Source organism: Balaenoptera acutorostrata, chromosome 8 (genome assembly GCF_949987535.1).
Source record: "Balaenoptera acutorostrata chromosome 8, mBalAcu1.1, whole genome shotgun sequence".
NCBI classification, from domain to species: Eukaryota; Metazoa; Chordata; class Mammalia; order Artiodactyla; family Balaenopteridae; genus Balaenoptera; species Balaenoptera acutorostrata.
Window position 1 is genome coordinate 21,463,041 of NC_080071.1, and position 18,979 is coordinate 21,482,019.

Sequence of the window (18,979 nt, forward strand, 5' to 3'; positions counted from 1 at the left end):
GATCTCTGGTCAGGGAACTAGATCCTGCATGCTGCAACTAAAAGATCCCGCATGCCGCAACTAAGACCCGATGCACCCAAGTAAATAAATAAATATTAAAAAAAAAAAGAAGTAATAGCAAGATAATTTGATTTCTACTATGGAATATTACACAGCCTAATAAATACTCCTATCACCAGGGTGCAGCAAGTATCTTGAAAAGAAAGCTGACTTCAGTGGTCTTTTTTTACCCTCTTTTAATTTCTTTTTTTTTTAAATTTATCTTACTGTTGTAAGAACACTCAATATGAAATCTACCCTCTTAACAAATTTTTAAGTGTACAATACACTACTGTTGACTGTACGTACAATGCTGCACAACAGATCTCTAGAGCTTACTCACCTTCTTAACTGAAACTTTGTGCCCACTGTCTAGTAACCCCCCATTTCTCCTTCCCCCCAGTCCCTGGCAACAACCATCCCACTCTTTGATTCTAATAAATGTGACTATTTTAGATATTTTATATAAGTGGAATCATGCAGGATTTGTCTTCCTGTGACTGGCTTATTCCACTTAGCATAATGTCCTCAAGGTTCATCCATGTTGTTGCATATTGCAGATTTTCCTTCTTTTTTAAGGTCAAATAGTTATTTCACTGTATTCATATAACTACATTTTATTTATCTATTCATCTGTTGATGGACAGTTAGGTGGTTTCTACATCTTGGCCACTGTGAACAGTGCTGTAATGAATATAGGAGCAGTAATATGTCTTTAAAATTGTGAGTTGAATTCTTTTGGATAAATACCCAGAAGTGGGTTTGCTGGATCATATGCTAATTCTATTTTTAATTTCTTGAGGAACCTCTATACTATTTTCCTAAGTGACTGCACCATTCTACATTCCCACAGTGTGCGGGGTTCCAATTTCTCCACATCCTAGCCAATACTCACTGTTTTTTGATTTTTGATAATAGCCACCCTGAAAGGTATGAGGTAATATCTCATTGTGGATTTGATCTGCATTTCTCTGATAATTAGTGACATTGAGCATTTTTTCATACCTGTTGGCCATTTGTATGTCTTTTTTGGAGTAATGTCTGCTCAAGTTGTTAGCCCATTTTCAAAATCAGACTATTAGTTTTTTACTATCGAACTGTAAGAGTTCTCATATGTTTTGGAGATAAACACTTTATCAGATATGTAGTTTGCAAATATTTTTTCCCATTCCATAGATTGCCTTTTCTCTCTGACAACTGTTTCCTTTGCTATGCAGAAGCTTTTTAGTTTGATGCAGTCTCCGTCATTTATTTTTGTTTTTGTTGCCAATGCTTTTGGTGTCATATCCATGATACCTTTGCCACGATCAATCTCATGAAGCTTTTCCCCTGAGTTTTCTTCTAGGAATTTTACAGCTTCAGATCTTACATTGAAGTTTTTAATCCATTTTGAGTTGATTTTTGTGTATGGTGTAAGATAAGGGTCCAATTTCATTCTTTTGTATGTGGATATGCAGTTTTCCCAACACCATTTGTTGGAAAAACTAGGCTTTCCTGATCACATATTCTTGGCACCCTTTTTGAAGATTAGTTGACTATATATTCATGGATTTATTTCTGGACCCTCTATTCTGTTCCTTTAGTCTATATGTTTGTCTTTATGCCAGTATTATACTGTTTTGACCACTGTAGCTTTGTAATATATTTTTATATGAGGAAATGTGATGCCTCCAACTTTGTTCTTCTTTCTAAAGCTTGATTTGGCTATTTGTGATCTTTCATGGTTCTATATGAATTTTAGAATTGTTTTTTTCTATTTCTGTAAAAAATGCCATTGGGATTTTAATAGGAATTGCTTTCAGTCTGTAGGTCTCTTTATGTACTATGGACATTTTTTTTTTTCTGTAATGTCTGAAACATTTATATTAACATATTTCCATACATATTTCCATACAAATACAAATATAAGATTTTTAGAAATTTCATGTAATGTCTGAAACATTTATATTAACATATTTCCATACATATTTCCATACAAATACAAATATAAGATTTTTAGAAATTTCATGTAATGTCTGAAACATTTATATTAACATATTTCCATACATATTTCCATACAAATACAAATATAAGATTTTTAGAAATTTCATGTAATGTCTGAAACATTTATATTAACATATTTCCATACATATTTCCATACAAATACAAATATAAGATTTTTAGAAATTTCATGTAATGACTGAAACATTTATATTAACATATTTCCATACAAATAACCCAATGAAAGTTTAGTATTAGTTGTTTTGTTTGTTTTTTTATACTGCAGGTTCTTATTAGGCATCAGTTTTATACACATCAGTGTATACATGTCAATCCCAATCGCCCAATTCAGCACACCACCATCCCCACCTCATCGCAGTTTTCCCCCCTTGGTGTCCATATGTCCATTCTCTACATCTGTGTCTCAACTTCTGCCCTGCAAACTGGCTCATCTGTACCATTTTTCTAGGTTCCACATACATGCATTAATATACGATATTTGTTTTTCTCTTTCTGACTTACTTCACTCTGTATGACAGTCTCTAGATCCATCCACGTCTCAACAAATGACTCAATTTCGTTCCTTTTTATGGCTGAGTAATATTCCATTGTATATATGTACCACTTCTTCTTTATCCATTCGTCTGTTGATGGGCATTTAGGTTGCTTCCATGACCTGGCTATTGTAAATAGTGCTGCAATGAACATTCAGGTGCACGTGTCTTTTTGAATTACGGTTTTCTCTGAGTATATGCCCAGTAGTGGGATTGCTGGGTCATATGGTTTTTAAGGAACCTCCATATTGTTCTCCATAGTGGCTGTATCAATTTACATTCCCACCAACAGTGCAAGAGGGTTCCCTTTTCTCCACACCCTCTCCAGCATTTGTTGTTTGTAGATTTTCTGATGATGCCCATTCTAACAGGAGTGAGGTGATACCTCATTGTAGTTTTGATTTGCATTTCTCTAATAATTAGTGATGTTGAGCATCTTTTCATGTGCTTTGTGGCCGTCTGTATGTCTTCTTTGGAGAAATGTCTATTTAGGTCTTCTGCCCATTTTTGGATTGGGGTGTTTGTTTCTTTGATATTGAGCTGAATGAGCTGTTTATATATTTTGGAGATTAATCCTTTGTCCGTTGATTCATTTGCAAATATTTTCTCCCATTCTGAGGGTTGTCTTTTCGTCTTGTTTATGGTTTCCTTTGCTGTGCAAAAGCTTTGAAGTTTCATTAGGTCCCACTTGTTTATTTTTGTTTTTATTTCCATTACTCTAGGAGGTGGATCGAAAAAGATCTTGCTGTGATTTATGTCAAAGAGTGTTCTTCCTATGTTTTCCTCTAAGAGTTTTATAGTGGCCAGTCTTATATTTAGGTCTCTAATCCATTTTGAGTTTATTTTTGTGTATGGTGTTAGGGAGTATTCTAATTTCATTCTTTTACATGTGGCTGTCCAGTTTTCCCAGCACCAATTATTGAAGAGACTGTCTTTTCTCCATTGTATATCTTTGCCTCCTTTGTCATAGATTAGTTGACCATAGGTGCGTGGGTTAATCTCTGGGCTTTCTATCTTGTTCCATTGATCTATGTTTCTGTTTTTGTGCCAGTACCATATTGTCTTGATTACTGTAGCTTTGTAGTATAGTCTGAAGTCAGGGAGTCTGATTCCTCCAGCTCCATTTTTTTGCCTCAAGACTGCTTTGGCTATTCGGGGTCTTTTGTGTCTCCATACAAATTTTAAGATGATTTGTTCGAGCTCCGTAAAAAATGCCATTGGTAATTTGATAGGGATTGCATTGAATCTGTAGATTGCTTTGGGTAGTATACTCATTTTCACAATGTTGATTCTTCCAATCCAAGAACATGGTATATCTCTCCATCTGTTGGTATCATCTTTAATTTCTTTCATCAGTGTCTTATAGTTTTCTGCATACAGGTCTTTTGTCTCCCTAGGTAGGTTTATTCCTAGGTATTTTATTCTTTTTGTTGCAATGGTAAATGGGAGTGTTTCCATAATTTCTCTTTCAGATTTTTCATCATTAGTGTATAGGAATGCAAGAGATTTCTGTGCATTAATTTTGTAACCTGCAACTTTACCATATTCATTAATTAGCTCTAGCAGTTTTCTGGTGGCAGTTTTAGGGTTCTCTATGTATAGTATCATGTCATCCGCAAACAGTGACAGTTTTACTTCTTCTTTTCCAATTTGTATTCCTTTTATTTCTCTTTCTTCTCTGATTGCCGTGGCTAGGACTTCCAGAACTATGTTGAATAATAGTGGTGAGAGTGGACATCCTTGTCTCGTTCCTGATCTTAGAGGAAATGCTTTCAGTTTTTCACCATTGAGAATGATGTTTGCTGTGGGTTTGTCATATATGGCCTTTATTATGTTGAGGTAGGTTCCCTCTATGCCCACTTTCTGGAGAGTTTTTATCAGAAATGGGTGTTGAATTTTGTCAAAAGCTTTTTCTGCATCTATTGAGATGATCATATGGTTTTTATTCTTCAATTTGTTAATATGGTGTATCACATTGATTGATTTGCGTATATTGAAGAATCCTTGCATCCCTGGGATAAATCCCACTTGATCGTGGTGTATGATCCTTTTAATGTGTTGTTGGATTCTGTTTGCTAGTATTTTGTTGAGGATTTTTGCATCTATATTCATCAGTGATATTGGTCTGTAATTTTCTTTTTTTGTAGTGTCTTTGTCTGGTTTTGGTATCAGGGTGATGGTGGTCTCATAGAATGAGTTTGGGAGAGTTACTTCCTCTGCAATTTTTTGGAAGAGTTTGAGAAGGATGGGTGTTAGCTCTTCTCTAAATGTTTGATAGAATTCACCTGTGAAGCCATCTGGTCCTGGACTTTTGTTTGTTGGAAGATTTTTAATCACAGTTTCAATTTCATTACTTGTGATTGGTCTGTTGATATTTTCTGTTTCTTCCTGATTCAGTCTTGGAAGGTTATACCTTTCTAAGAATTTGTCCATTTCTTCCAGGTTGTCCATTTTATTGGCATAAAGTTGCTTGTAGTAGTCTCTTAGGATGTTTTGTATTTCTGCGGTGTCTGTTGTAACTTTTCCTTTTTCATTTCTGATTTTATTGATTTGAGTCCTCTCCCTCTTTTTCTTGATGAGTCTGGCTAATGGCTTATCAATTTTGTTTATCTTCTCAAAGAACCAACTTTTAGTTTTATTGATCTTTGCTATTGTTTTCTTTGTTTCTATTTCATTTATTTCTGCTCTGATCTTTATGATTTCTTTCCTTCTGCTAACTTTGGATTTTGTTTGTTCTTCTTTCTCTAGTTTCTTTAGGTGTAATGTTAGATTGTTTACTTGAGATTTTTCTTGTTTCTTTAGGTAGGCTTGTATAGCTATAAACTTCCCTCTTAGAACCGCTTTTGCTGCATCCCATAGGTTTTGGGTCGTCGTGTTTTCATTGTCATTTGTCTCTAGGTATTTTTTTATTTCCTGTTTGATTTCTTCAGTGATCTCTTGGTTATTTAATAACGTATTGTTTAGCCTCCATGTGTTTGTCTTTTTTACGTTTTTTTCCCTGTAATTCATTTCTAATCTCATAGCGTTGTGGTCAGAAAAGATGCTTGATATGATTTCAATTTTCTTAAATTTACTGAGGCTTGATTTGTGACCCAAGATGTGATCTATCCTGGAGAATGTTCCGTGTGCACTTGAGAAGAACGTGTAATCTGCCGTTTTTGGATGCAATGTCCTATATATATCAATTAAATCTATCTGGTCTATTGTGTCATTTAAAGCTTCTGTTTCCTTATTTATTTTCATTTTGGATGATCTGTCCATTGGTGTAAGTGAGGTGTTAAAGTCCCCCACTATTATTGTGTTACTGTCGATTTCCTCTTTTATAGCTGTTAGCAGTTGCCTTATGTATTGAGGTGCTCCTATGTTGGGTGCATATATATTTATAATTGTTATATCTTCTTCTTGGATTGATCCCTGGATCATTATGTAGTGTCCTTCCTTGTCTCTTGTAACATTCTTTATTTTAAAGTCTATTTTATCTGATATGAGTATAGCTACTCCAGCTTTCTTTTGATTTCCATTTGCATGGAATATCTTTTTCCATCCCCTCACTTTCAGTCTGTATGTGTCCCTAGGTCTGAAGTGGGTCTCTTGTAGACAGCATATATATGGGTCTTGTTTTTGTATCCATTCAGCCAGTCTATGTCTTTTGGTTGGGGCATTTAATCCATTCACGTTTAAGGTAATTATTGATATGTATGTTCCTATGACCATTTTCTTAATTGTCTTGGGTTTGTTTTTGTAGGTCCTTTTCTTCTCTTGTGTTTCCCACTTAGAGAAGTTCCTTTAGCATTTGTTGTAGAGCTGGTTTGGTGGTGCTGAATTCTCTTAGCTTTTGCTTGTCTGTAAAGCTTTTGATTTCTCCATCAAATCTAAATGAGATCCTTGCTGGGTAGAGTAATCTTGGTTGTAGGTTCTTCCCTTTCATCACTTTAAGTATTTCATGCCACTCCCTTCTGGCTTGCAGAGTTTCTGCTGAGAAATCAGCTGTTAACCTTATGGGAGTTCCCTTGTATGTTATTTGTCATTTTTCCCTTGCTGCTTTCAGTAATTTTTCTTTGTCTTTAATTTTTGCCACTTTGATTACTATGTGTCTCGGCGTGTTTCTCCTTGGGTTTATTCTGTATGGGACTCTCTGCGCTTCCTGGACTTGGGTGGCTATTTCCTTTCCCATGTTAGGGAAGTTTTCGACTATAATCTCTTCAAATATTTTCTCTGGTCCTTTCTCTCTCTCTTCTCCTTCTGGGACCCCTATAATGCGAATGTTGTTGCGTTTAATGTTGTCCCAGAGGTCTCTTAGGCTGTCTTCATTTCTTTTTATTCTTTTTTCTTTAGTCTGTTCCGCAGCAGTGAATTCCACCATTCTGTCTTCCAGGTCACTTATCCGTTCCTCTGCCTCAGTTATTCTGCTATTGATTCCTTCTAGTGTAGTTTTCATTTCAGTTATTGTATTGGTCATCTCTGTTTGTTTGTTCTTTAATTCTTCTAGGTCTTTGTTAATCATTTCTTGCATCTTCTCAATCTTTGCCTCCATTCTTATTCCGAGGTCCTGGATCATCTTCACTATCATTATTCTGAATTCTTTTTCTGGAAGGTTGCCTATCTCCACTTCATTTAGTTGTTTTTCTGGGGTTTTTTCTTGTTCCTTCATCTGGTACATAGCCCTCTGCCTTTTCATCTTCTCTTTCTTTCTGTAACTGTGGTTTTTGGTCCACAGGCTGCAGGATTGTAGTTTTTCTTGCTTCTGTTGTCTGCCCTCTGGTGGTTGAGGCTATCTAAGAGGCTTGATGGGAGGCTCTGGTGGTGGGTAGAGCTGACTATGGACATTTTAACAATATTGTCTTCTAATCCCCCTCCTTAAATTTTCTATTTCACTCAGTTTTTGATCCCTTTAAATTCTTTACTTCCTTAGCTCAACAATGCCACAATAAAAATTTTTTAAAATATTTTATCTAATTATTTAATTTTTAGTAGGTTATTCAAAGTATTTAGAAGTCTACCACAATTCTGTACTTAATAGACTATTGTCTTTTTGGTTTTAACCAAGTGGAAAATTATTTCCCAAAAGTTTTTCCCTAAGTCTAACCTTTGTTGATGATTTAGACACCCCATAACCTTGTTCTCTGTTCCTACTTAGATGTGGAAAGACTCACTAAGCTCAAATCAATATTAAGGAATTTGTCTCAGAGGTTTGAACAAAGAAAAAAATATATTCCATGAGCTATCTTGTGTCAATTTTCTCAAAATTGCTGGCTATTTCAAACTCCCTATGCATCAAATATTCACATGTACACCCTTGATGAGAAATACCTCTCTGATATCCTAACCAATATTCTTACCAGGAAGACCCATTACATCTGCTGTTACTATTTCCATATTGAGTTCACAAGCGTGATTCATTACTGTATGTGTGCTTGTGATATTACATATCTCTCCTAGGGAAATTTGTAATTAGGTCAAAAAGTTTCCCTATCCCAATATTGCTTCCCATTTCCTGGGTCATATGATCTTATCAAGCCCATGAAATAAGCTTCTTTTGGCTTAGTGGTCCCTCACTGATATATGAAAATATAGGTAAACACTGTTTTCCTAACTCACACTGAATTCCAGAATTTATACTTTGAGTCATTTTTTAAATGTCAACAGAAATACCTCTAGTTTTTTGTCTCAGACTTATATAAAATGTTAGCCTATATGAAGTAAATAAATATAAAATGACTAAATAGAATATATTGGAATATTTTCCAGTTAGATATAATTAGGGGAGATTTTACTTTACAATGCAAAAAAGGCAACTAAAAAACTAAAAAAGAAGTATCTTAAAATTGGGCAGAAATAAACTAAATTGCACTAACTACTTATGGAAATGTCTGTACCTATCTATTTACAATAGATGCCTAGGGACTGAGAAATAGATATTTGGTGACCATGTTTTATAAACTATTAGAGTAATATTGAGATAACATACAACCCGAAGGTTTAATTATTTTATTAAAATTCACTTTAAGAGGTAGCTCTTTATACATACACATTTTCTCATGCGTAACACATGGCTTTCTGTTTCTTTTCTTTCCTTGCTGCTTTTAAAAAACATATATGGTATTTACCGAAGTCAGTATTCATTCAGCCTAATTTTTTATATACTGTATATCTATAGTATAACAAAATAAAAATTAATGCTTGATAAGACACTTGCTATGGAAAACAGTTTGACAGTTCCTCAAAAAGCTAAACATAAAATTACCACATGACCTAGCAATTCTTCTCCAAGGTACATACATACCAAAAAAAATTCAGAGACTTGAACAAATATTTGTACATCCAAATGTCCATCAATAGATGAATGGACAAATAAATGAGATATATATATATATTTATATGTTTGTATGTATATATATATATAATATTTATTTATATGTATAATGGGATATCACTGAGTCCTAAAGAGCAATGGAGTTGGGATACATGCTATAACGTGGATGAACCTTGAAAACATTATAGTGAGTGAAATAAACCTGACACAAAAGGACAAATATTATATGATTTCACTTATAGGAAATATCTAGAATAAGCAAATCAACAGGACAGAAAGTAGATTCAAGTTTACCAGGGGCAGGGGTAGGGAGAAATGGAGTTAGTGCTTAACAGTTACAGTTTCTATTTAGAGTGATGAAAATTTTTAGAAATAGGCAGTGGTGATGTTTGCACAACATTTTGAATGTAATTAATGACAATGAATCGTAAACATAAGAAGTATTAAAATGGCAACTTTTATGTTATATATTTTTACCACCACTTCAAAAATGTAATAATGTAATTTACCAAAAACCATTGGATTGTACACTTTACACGGGTGACCTGTATGGTGTATAAATTATATCTCAATAAAAATGTTACAACAATTAATGTTTGAAGTCCCTCTTCAATATTTGAAGCTCAGGTCTCTTTTCCTTAAAGAAGCCCTCCCTGATCATTCTATGATCTTCTCTTATTATCAACTCATAGTATTTTACTTGTTTATATCACTCATTTAGCACTTAATTTCATCCTCCTTTTGAAATCTCTGGTGTTTTTAAATTACTATTACACATTTAATATTTGATTATGCTTTGTTTACAAAACAAGATTAGTTGCTCAAATTATCAAATCAAGACTCATACTTAATATTTGTTTGTACTTTTTTTTTTACCAAACAAGATTAGTAGTAGCTGAAATTGTCAAATCAGAACCCAACAGCCCTCTATCATCTTCAAATTATCAAAATATATTTCAATTTTACACATGCACATATCCATTAAATAAGAATTTCAATAACAACTGTTATTTCTGGAAAAAAATAATCAGAATACTCATTCCCTGGGCACTCCAATGAATCAAGGATGTAATAGACTTAGTTTTATAACTATTAAAAATAGGTAGTAGGATACTTTTAACAGAAAATTCTGTTTGACCAATCATTTTTCTTTTTCCCCAAATGAATTAAAGATACCATCCAAACAAAAAATAAAAAAGGTGAGGAATACACATTTAACATATATACAAATATTTTTATGTCTAAGTAGAACTGTACAGGATATATACATTTAATCCTGAACAGGATTAAATAAAATATGAAATTACACAGACAATTTAATTATAATAAAAAAGGTGTTTGGGGGCCAACCAAAAGTTTTGTTTACTTAAAAATCTCATTTAATGATTATAGCGATCTTAAGATAAATTATACATAAGAATTTGGGGTATAATGATGAGAGAGAAGGAAGACTTTAGAGAAAAGAATAGGAAGAATTAATATATATATGATATTCCTTTGGAAAATAGCATAAAAACTTGAGAAATATATATAGCACACTTGGGATAAAGTTATATACTTATAGAACAGAGATACAAAGGCTAGGTAAATTTTCTACCTATGTCGAAAATTAGTATATGCTTAAAATGATCTTTGAGGCTTATAGGCTATTTTAATCCGCAGCAGGGTTTTCTTTTTTTAATTTGTACTTTGAGAAATGCATAATATATGTTTGCTAAAATATTTCTTTCCTGCAGAATGTCTGAATGATTTGCTCTTAAGTATGTCTTTAAAAACATATCATAAATGTAAAGAGTATTAGCTCACATGAAATATAAGAAATAACATATTTTGATCTAAAGGCAAAAGGTTTAAGTTTTTAAAATATGGCATCATTACCTCAAAAGTAAATCTATTTCAATGAACAACTATATTTCTATTCCCTACCAAAGTAGAATGACTTATGTTCACTTTTACAGAGAAAATACCCAGTGGCATCTCAGAGAATATTGCTTTTCCAGCCGGAAATACAGCTATTTATCAAATTCAGTTCCCCAGAAAACAGTCAATAAAGAGAAGGAAACAAAAAATAGTTTCCATCAGACAAAATAAATGAGTTAAAACTCATTCTTCATTAATTGGGAAGTCCTCATACCCTTTATCTCCGAGGCTTTATAATTTACACATGATCCAACAAGCTTGGGTTGAGATTCCCAAAGTCACAGCATATTAGAAAGAGGGATAAAGATGATGATGATAGCAGCTGTAAGTTTCTAAGCACATATTAAGCACTACACATGGGAATGAGGGCCAGGAATGGAGAGAGTATCTGTAACAGGAAACTGTACTGAAAGCTGTGTAGGAACTTAAAAAAGACCAACAAATGGCTTGACTCCATGACCAAGAATCTACAAATCTTATGTCTCAAGGGTATCATTATGCTACAATACAGAATAACTAATGCTCAAAAAGACAACTCCTTGAGACGTTAAACAAATGTTTAAAACTTTGCAAGGTTAAAAATATACATTTTTAAAATAAGGAGCATGGACACTACAATCTAAAGACCTAGATTTGAATCCAGACCCATCACCTAATATATCAATGACCTTAGGCAATTGTAATCTCCTTCAGACTCAGTTTCTCCAAATGTAAAATGGAAATAAAATTTACCTTACAGCATTATGGTGAGAATCAATATATGTAGAAGCACCCAGCACAACCCATGAATATAGTAGCTACTGAAATACTCTGAAAACTTAACTACTTAGAATAATTTGTTGATAAACAATTTTATTACTTTTAAATGTTATTACTTTTTAGATGTTTAGACGTTACTCTAGTTTGTAAATATGTAAAAGTAGAAAAAGCCGATTCATTTAAGTGTATAAAGAATGCTCTCAAAGTTCATCATAAATCACCACCAATTCATTCTTCAGCCTCAATTTAGATGGTATCTCCTCTGGAAAATCTTCCCACAACCTCCACTTGCATATCTATTCAACACTTATAAATCTACCACGCCCAAAACCAAACTCCTGATTGTCCATCCCTATCCCAAACCTGCTCCCTGTGAAAACCATCCCCATCTCATAGTTGGTGGCAAGGCCATCCTTCTAGCTACTCAGCAAAAAACCTTGGAGTCATCTGGCCTTCTCTTTTTCTCATATCCCACATCCAATCCATCAGAAAAACATTTTGGTTGTACCTTAAAAACATCCAGAATTTGACCACTACCATCATTACCTAAGCCACTACTTTTCAATCAGATTACTCTAAGAGACTTCTAACTGGTGGTCAATGCCTCCCTACAGTCTATTCTCAACATAGCAAGTGGAGTGAACCTTTAAAAATATAAGCCAGATTTACCGAAAGCCCTGCAATGGCTCCTTAAAGGCCCTACAGTGCTCTGTAAAGCCCCAATTACCTCTGTCAAAACCTCCTATTCTCCCTTCTCCCTCACTCTACTCCAATCATTACTCTGAACACACCAGGTATGCTTTTGCCTTGAGTCCTCTACCTGGAAGGCTCTTCCCAAAGATATCTGCATATTTAACTTCCTTGATCGTTGCTCAACTCATCACCACCACAGCCTTCTTACGCTTCTCTACTTTTTCTTTCCTCCATAACACTTGTCACCTTCTAACATGCTATATACTTATTTATTATGCTTACTGTTGACTCCACCCCAATATACGTTCCACAAGAGACCTTTGAAAATTGTATTTACTTATATATCCCTAGAACAGCACCCCAAATATAAATTAAATATATAAATAAAAGAAGACTTTAGAACTTCTTTGTGTCACCTTTAGTATCTTGCACTTACCCCTATTATATCAGTTATCACATTGTACTATAATAGCCTGTTATATTTTTGCCTCTTCCACTAAACTGTAAGTTTCGTGAAACAAGGGATTTTATTTTGCTTTCCATTACTATCGCAGAATGTACTTATAGTGCCTGACACTTAGTAAGGACTCTAATATTTGATAAACTGCTGAAAAAAACCCCCATCTAAATCAAAGGCTTTAGCGCCTTTATTATCTCCAAAATATAAACACAATGCTTAAAGGCATGACACTGAAGACTGAGTTCCTTCTAGATTTTGTTAGAGTTTTTGGTCTGGCTCTGGCACTTATTGACTAAAGGACATTGACGAAATCATTTAAATTCTCTACAGCTATTTCCTTATTAGGAGAAATGGGGGTAATGATACTACCTATACCTCACGTGATTATCATGAATGTAAAATAAGATGATGATGAAGGAATTCAGAACATGCTTCTTCAAAATACGCTGCTCTGGCATATTGACTGTTTTGAGTTAAAGGCACTTGAAAAACAGCAAATACAAGAAAAACACTGACCTTCCTTCTTTCTCTTAAAAGCAGGAAATGAAATTACTATATGAAAGATGTCCTCCCTGTACCAGAAGGAAAGTAACATTCTTATCATCAAAGAGGAAAAGTTCAGACTGAGAGAATTCTCAACAAACAGACCTTGTTAAAATAAAATTCTTATCTTCCTTTAATCTCCCCACATAGCTTAGTCACTTTTCCACAATTGCCTCTCTTTGTTCAACCTAACATAAAACAAGTAGATTTCACCATTTCTTTGGTCTTCATTCCTTTTGCAGACTCGGTTTCACACAAAACTTCGTATTAAATAAATGTGTATGCTTTTCTCCTGTTGATCTATCTTACATCAATTTAATTCTCAGGCCCTGCCAAATAGAACTCTAACAGGATAAAGTTAAAAATCTGCCTCTCCTACAATAAAATTAGCCCAGTCGTTTGCACATATTAAGTATTCAATAAGTGACATCTATTATTTGCTATTACAAATTAAACAGGACTTCCCTGGTGGCACAATGGTTAAGAATCCACCTGCCAGTGCAGGGGACATGGGTTCGAGCCGTGGACCAGGAAGATCCCACATGCCGCAGAGCAACTAAGCCCGTGTGCCACAACTACTGAGCTTGCGCTCTAGAGCCCACGAGCCACAACTATTGAGCCCGCGCGCCTAGAGCCCGTGCTCCGCAACAAGAGAAGCCACCGCAATGAGAAGCCCGCACACCGCAACTAGAGAAAGCCCCCAGGCAGCAACAAAGACCCAATGCAGCCAAAATAAATAAATTAATTAATTAATTACAAACAAATTAAACAGAGGCACTACTATAAGTCCTACTTCAATAACTTGACTAAGTTGGAATATTCATTAAATATAATCTTTGGAATCTGCTTAGAATGACCAATAACATAAATTACCGAGTTACCTAAAATATCTTTGATAAGCATTTTGCAAAAGAAGTTACCTTAACTCTCTCAGCAAAAGCATTTACATTATCCCAGAATATTTTAAAACTATTTCTTAATGTTAGGTTCTATGACTATCTTCAGTAGCTGCCTTCAGTGTTTAATAATTTCATAGTATTTTTAAATATAACCAGGATGCCTAGTACTAGAGTTTAAAAAGTAAACATCTTACTTTTTAGGTGAACTATACTTATAGGCCTATAATATATACACATCTTCTTCCCTCTACTCTAAATAATCTCATTTCCAGGAATACGACACTTGAGAAAAAGTTAAATAATTTAAGTATATTTGTGACTCTTTACTAAATCACCTCCAAGCTTACCACTTCTCATTTTAGTCATGTACACAACAATATGTAGAATCCTCTGGTAATGTTATATTAGGGATTTAGCAAAACTAACAATTTTGTTGAAATTAAAAGGGCAGTTATATGGTGTTTATTTTAAACTTTACTTTCCACTATTTTACAATAGAAATAATTTTTCTATTATTTCCTTGTCTACTGTGACTCCTAAATGTTTTCCTATTCTATGTTCAGGGTCAGTTGTCCATTTTGTAAAATACTTATGAATAATCATTTTCTTTATACTTTGTACTACCATAAAGAAAAAAAACATTCATTTTACTTAGCACACATATGAACAGTAGACAAGAAAACCAACGTAAGCAGTTTAAATGATTGTCCCAAGACCACAGATGGAGTGACTGCCAGCTTTAGGATTAAAACTAAGAAGCTCATTATTCCCTTTCTTATATTCTGAGTACTTAATATTGTTTTTACATCACAGGGATCTCATAATTAATTTAAGAATAATAATTTAATTTAATAATTAAAACAATTATCAATAATCCTGACAATATGTTTAAATAGATTTATGAAATGTATTAAATAAAAATAAAATTAGTTTACTCAAATATTCCCTGAAAAAATTAATCTGATTTACTACATAAGTTATTTTTAAAATTTTGCTTAGAGTGCTAAGAAAGTGACAGCTTAATATAATTTATCATTTCAATGTCTTTTTTAAAAGCTAATTTCTTTAACCAAAATCTATAGTAAGTATATGAGAAGGCTGGATTTAATACCAAACAAAAATACTTTTTCATTAAAAAAAAAAATCCTCCAAACTTAAAACAGTAGTTTCTACTCTAATTGTAAACTTCAACTTCAGGAATTATTTACAACAGATATACCTAAGAAAAGACAATGATAAAAAGTAAAGAAAACACAAAATACTATTGCATTTACAGGAGAAAAAGACATACAGTATAACATTAACAGCTTACTGTGGAGAGTGGGTTTAATCAGGAAGTAGCCATTATCCTTTCGATTCAGAGCAGTGACAGCACTCCAAAACAACAAGCCGTGATATTTTTCAGTTAAAAGGCATGAAAGAATACCTACTATTGTGTCCTAGCTTTGCTGACCCCAAAGGTCACCATATGTCTTTTATCAAAAGCTATCATGAAAACATAATCCAAGTAAGCATTTACAATGCTTTATTTGTTGAAACACCTAAAATCTACCTAACACAACCTCTCTCTCTCAGTTACTCACAAAACATGGCTGTCTTATTCAGAGATTAGCAATTATTGTAATGAGATACTGTCGGAGAGGGTCAAATAGTACTTCCTGCAGTTTACACATCTTGATTTCCTGGTAAACAAACTGAAAGGCAGGTGGAGCACTTAGATCACCAGTAACCGTGAACGCTCATGTGACAAAACTAAGCCAGGTGAGGTTGAAGTCTCAATCTTTCTTTTCTTAATTTTATTAACGTCAAAACAGACAATAAAGAGTTCTATCTTTCTTCCTTTTTTAAGGAGGGTTTATTCCTGACATGTGAAGGCACACAGTTTATAATAAGGAATGCTTGAGAAACGAATCTGTTTAAGTAGGTTTTAAAAATTACTTCTCGGCAGGTAAATTTAAAAACAAGGCAACACTAGCTAACAAGGTTTGAAAAGAAACTAAGATTAACTCTTAAAAAACCTGCTAACTATAGGGAAATGTCTTTGAATTTCAACTCCTTCAAGAAAATAGATACAAGAAGTTTCTGAGTTATAAATAAAGACAAGCTCTTGCAAAATAAAACTATAATTCATGTGGCAGTCTTTGGGAAAAAATCTCGATTATATGAATCAAAAAGTTTACATAACTTGAAGCTACTCTCTGCATTATTTAGAATTCATATTTCAAAAAGAAAACAAAACCTAAAATATTTAACTGTGAGCATTTAAAAATACATATTGTTAGCTTGAAAATTAAGTTTCTTTGTCCTTAGTTTTTCCCCCAAATTGCTGTTTTTTCACTCTGAAATTTCTAGTATAGTTGAATGAAGATTGATTTAAACTAACTAAGGGTATAAAACAAACACACACTGTCAAAATGATAAACTAATTCACTAATTTAAAAATATTTAGATTTTTTTAATCTACAAAATTTCATTTATCTTTAAAATTCCATATATTCTAAGGCCCAGCATCTGTGTCCTAACTATTATGAACACAGCATGCTTTAATTTTAATGCAAAGAGCTCTTAATGACCCTTTTACAGAAATATAATCAAGGCATTAAATTATATAACTTAAATCAGGTGTATATTTACTCTGCAAAATAAAACTCTAATGTATTGCAATAGAAGACAAAACAAAGTGACAATAAAATCACTGACAACAAAAAGAACACCTAAGTAGACAAGACTGTGCCAAGAATACAAAATATCAGAACAGGTTATGTTACAAACATTTAATATGTATCATTTGAAAGGAGTACATATTTAATACTGAACAACATTAATGCAAGTTGCTAATCACCATCTTTACTATGATGACGCATGAAATAGCAAATTTTCAGAAAACTATTACTACAAGTTTCAGCTGAATTTCTTGGTCCAATTAAATAATTCAGATATCCTATAGTTACCTGGAATGCAAGACACAGCCCTTATTTCCTTTATAGATAATTTAAGATATAATTCCTACCAAATAGGTAGCTTTGAATATGTAATTCATATATGGAAACAAAACAAAATTTTAAATTAGGAAACTATTATTTCAATTATTTCAAAGACCCATGGCTATTTAGTTTCCCATATGGATCAAATTTAAAGGATAATGAAATTAAAATACAGAAGTAAAGAAAATAAATTTGAAATTTTGTTTCATTCAAGGTAGCTTTTATCAAATGTCAGCAAATTTCAGGGTAAGAGTTTACAATTCGGTTGAAAGGGCAAGGATGAAAACCAAGGTAAATATGATACCCTCTGAGTTAGAAAAAGACCCCCTCTGAGCTAACCTGTAAGAAAAGGAAACCTTTTCCTCCTCTAGAGATATTTCAGCTCTGCTTGTTCTCTCAGTCAGGCACTCTTGCGTAAAGCACACTTAGCACAACGAACTATACCTGGCAGTTCTGTACAGGGAGAAACCTCCAGAAAGGATTCCCTTGCCCCCGGCAGGTCTAAGAAACCACAGAGGAGATTAGTCCTCCATGACTTAAAAAATTCACGCAAAATGAAAATGAAAGACAGGAAAGGGGACAGGAGAAGGAAGAAAGGCTCCTACATTTATTTGCTTACATTCTGCTGGCAATAAAGAAGCTTTGCATAGTATTTATATCCCATCTTATTTCAAAATAACTTAAGGTGACTTATGGACATATGATTAGTAAAACAGAATGCTTTCAAAATGTAAATTAATATGAATAAAGGGAAAATAAAGGGAAGCAAGATGAAACACAAAGTAAAGCTGGAACATAGAAACGCCTGTCATAAGGCCTTGCACAACTCTAAAATGTGAGTGGTTCAGCTCTGAGCTTCCTAGCAATCAAAGTAAAGTGGGAAACAAGACCAAATTATAAAATTCTCATTCTGTATAAACTGCATTTTACAAATAAGCACCAAAGCTTTCCCTAGTACTTAGAACTGAGAGAAATATCTTCATACGTTTCAATAATGCAACCCTGGACAAAAAAATAATTTTCTCAACAGCATCTTTACAGAGATTAAATAACCAATTTCATATGAAATTCCTTTCAACCTTTCTTCGGGGCAAGTTGGGATCATAACATGATGAAACGTTACCCAGAAAATGAGCCAACTTGCTAGGAAGCTATGTATCTAACTGGGATCTTTAAACAAACACTAACAATCCCCAGCATCTTTTGTTAAATTCACAGTCCATTTTCATATTCCAAGTTCATATTTCATTTTCTAAATGCAGATTCTTCTGCTGGATGAGTAAATAAAATGGACATGCAAGTGATAACTGTGGTTCCAGATCAAGGAGAAGACATTGGTAGGATAGGTCCAGACACTTAAAAGGGATCTCTCTTTTTAACTTAAAACAGTTCTTCTCTTCCTCTTTGTTGACCTTCCATGATCCTGCTCAATTCAACAGCCTGGGAGCCCAATCTCTGATGATTCACATTCCTCCTCAGTTTGGTATTTGTAACTATGGTAGAGAAATCTGACTTAGAGTTTCTAGATTTCTACCTTCTCAGACAGTCTGCACCAATTTCAATTTATTTTAGAGCATGAATCTTGGCATATTTTTGCAGCATTTACTTTTCATATTATTGGTGGGGGAGAAAGACAGTAAAATTAATATAAAAGCAATTTCCTATTTCCCATTTTATTATACAAGATAAAACAAGGTCCACAATAGTAGCACCTCAATACACCATACATCTGGACTGAATACTACTAAAATTTAACAACGCTACAATCTAATTTTTATGTGGGGTAAATAAATAAGTAGTAGCAAATATATTCCACTACAGTTGTGTTGGTCTCT

The 18,979-nt window shown here is 33.6% G+C and overlaps 1 protein-coding gene across 16 annotated transcripts in view; it reads right to left on the bottom strand.

Moving 5' to 3' along the window:
- Nucleotides 1-18,979, bottom strand: part of BAZ2B (bromodomain adjacent to zinc finger domain 2B) — a 299,743-nt gene that overhangs the window by 160,034 nt on the left and 120,730 nt on the right. The window contains exon 1 of one of the 16 annotated variants that reach the window (XM_057550743.1): nt 15,473-15,723. The exons of the other annotated variants lie outside the window; for them this stretch is intronic. The gene's annotated coding sequence lies outside the window, so the exon portion shown is untranslated. Of the gene's footprint in view, nt 1-15,472; nt 15,724-18,979 lie in introns of those variants that run through there. 16 annotated transcript variants of the gene reach the window in all.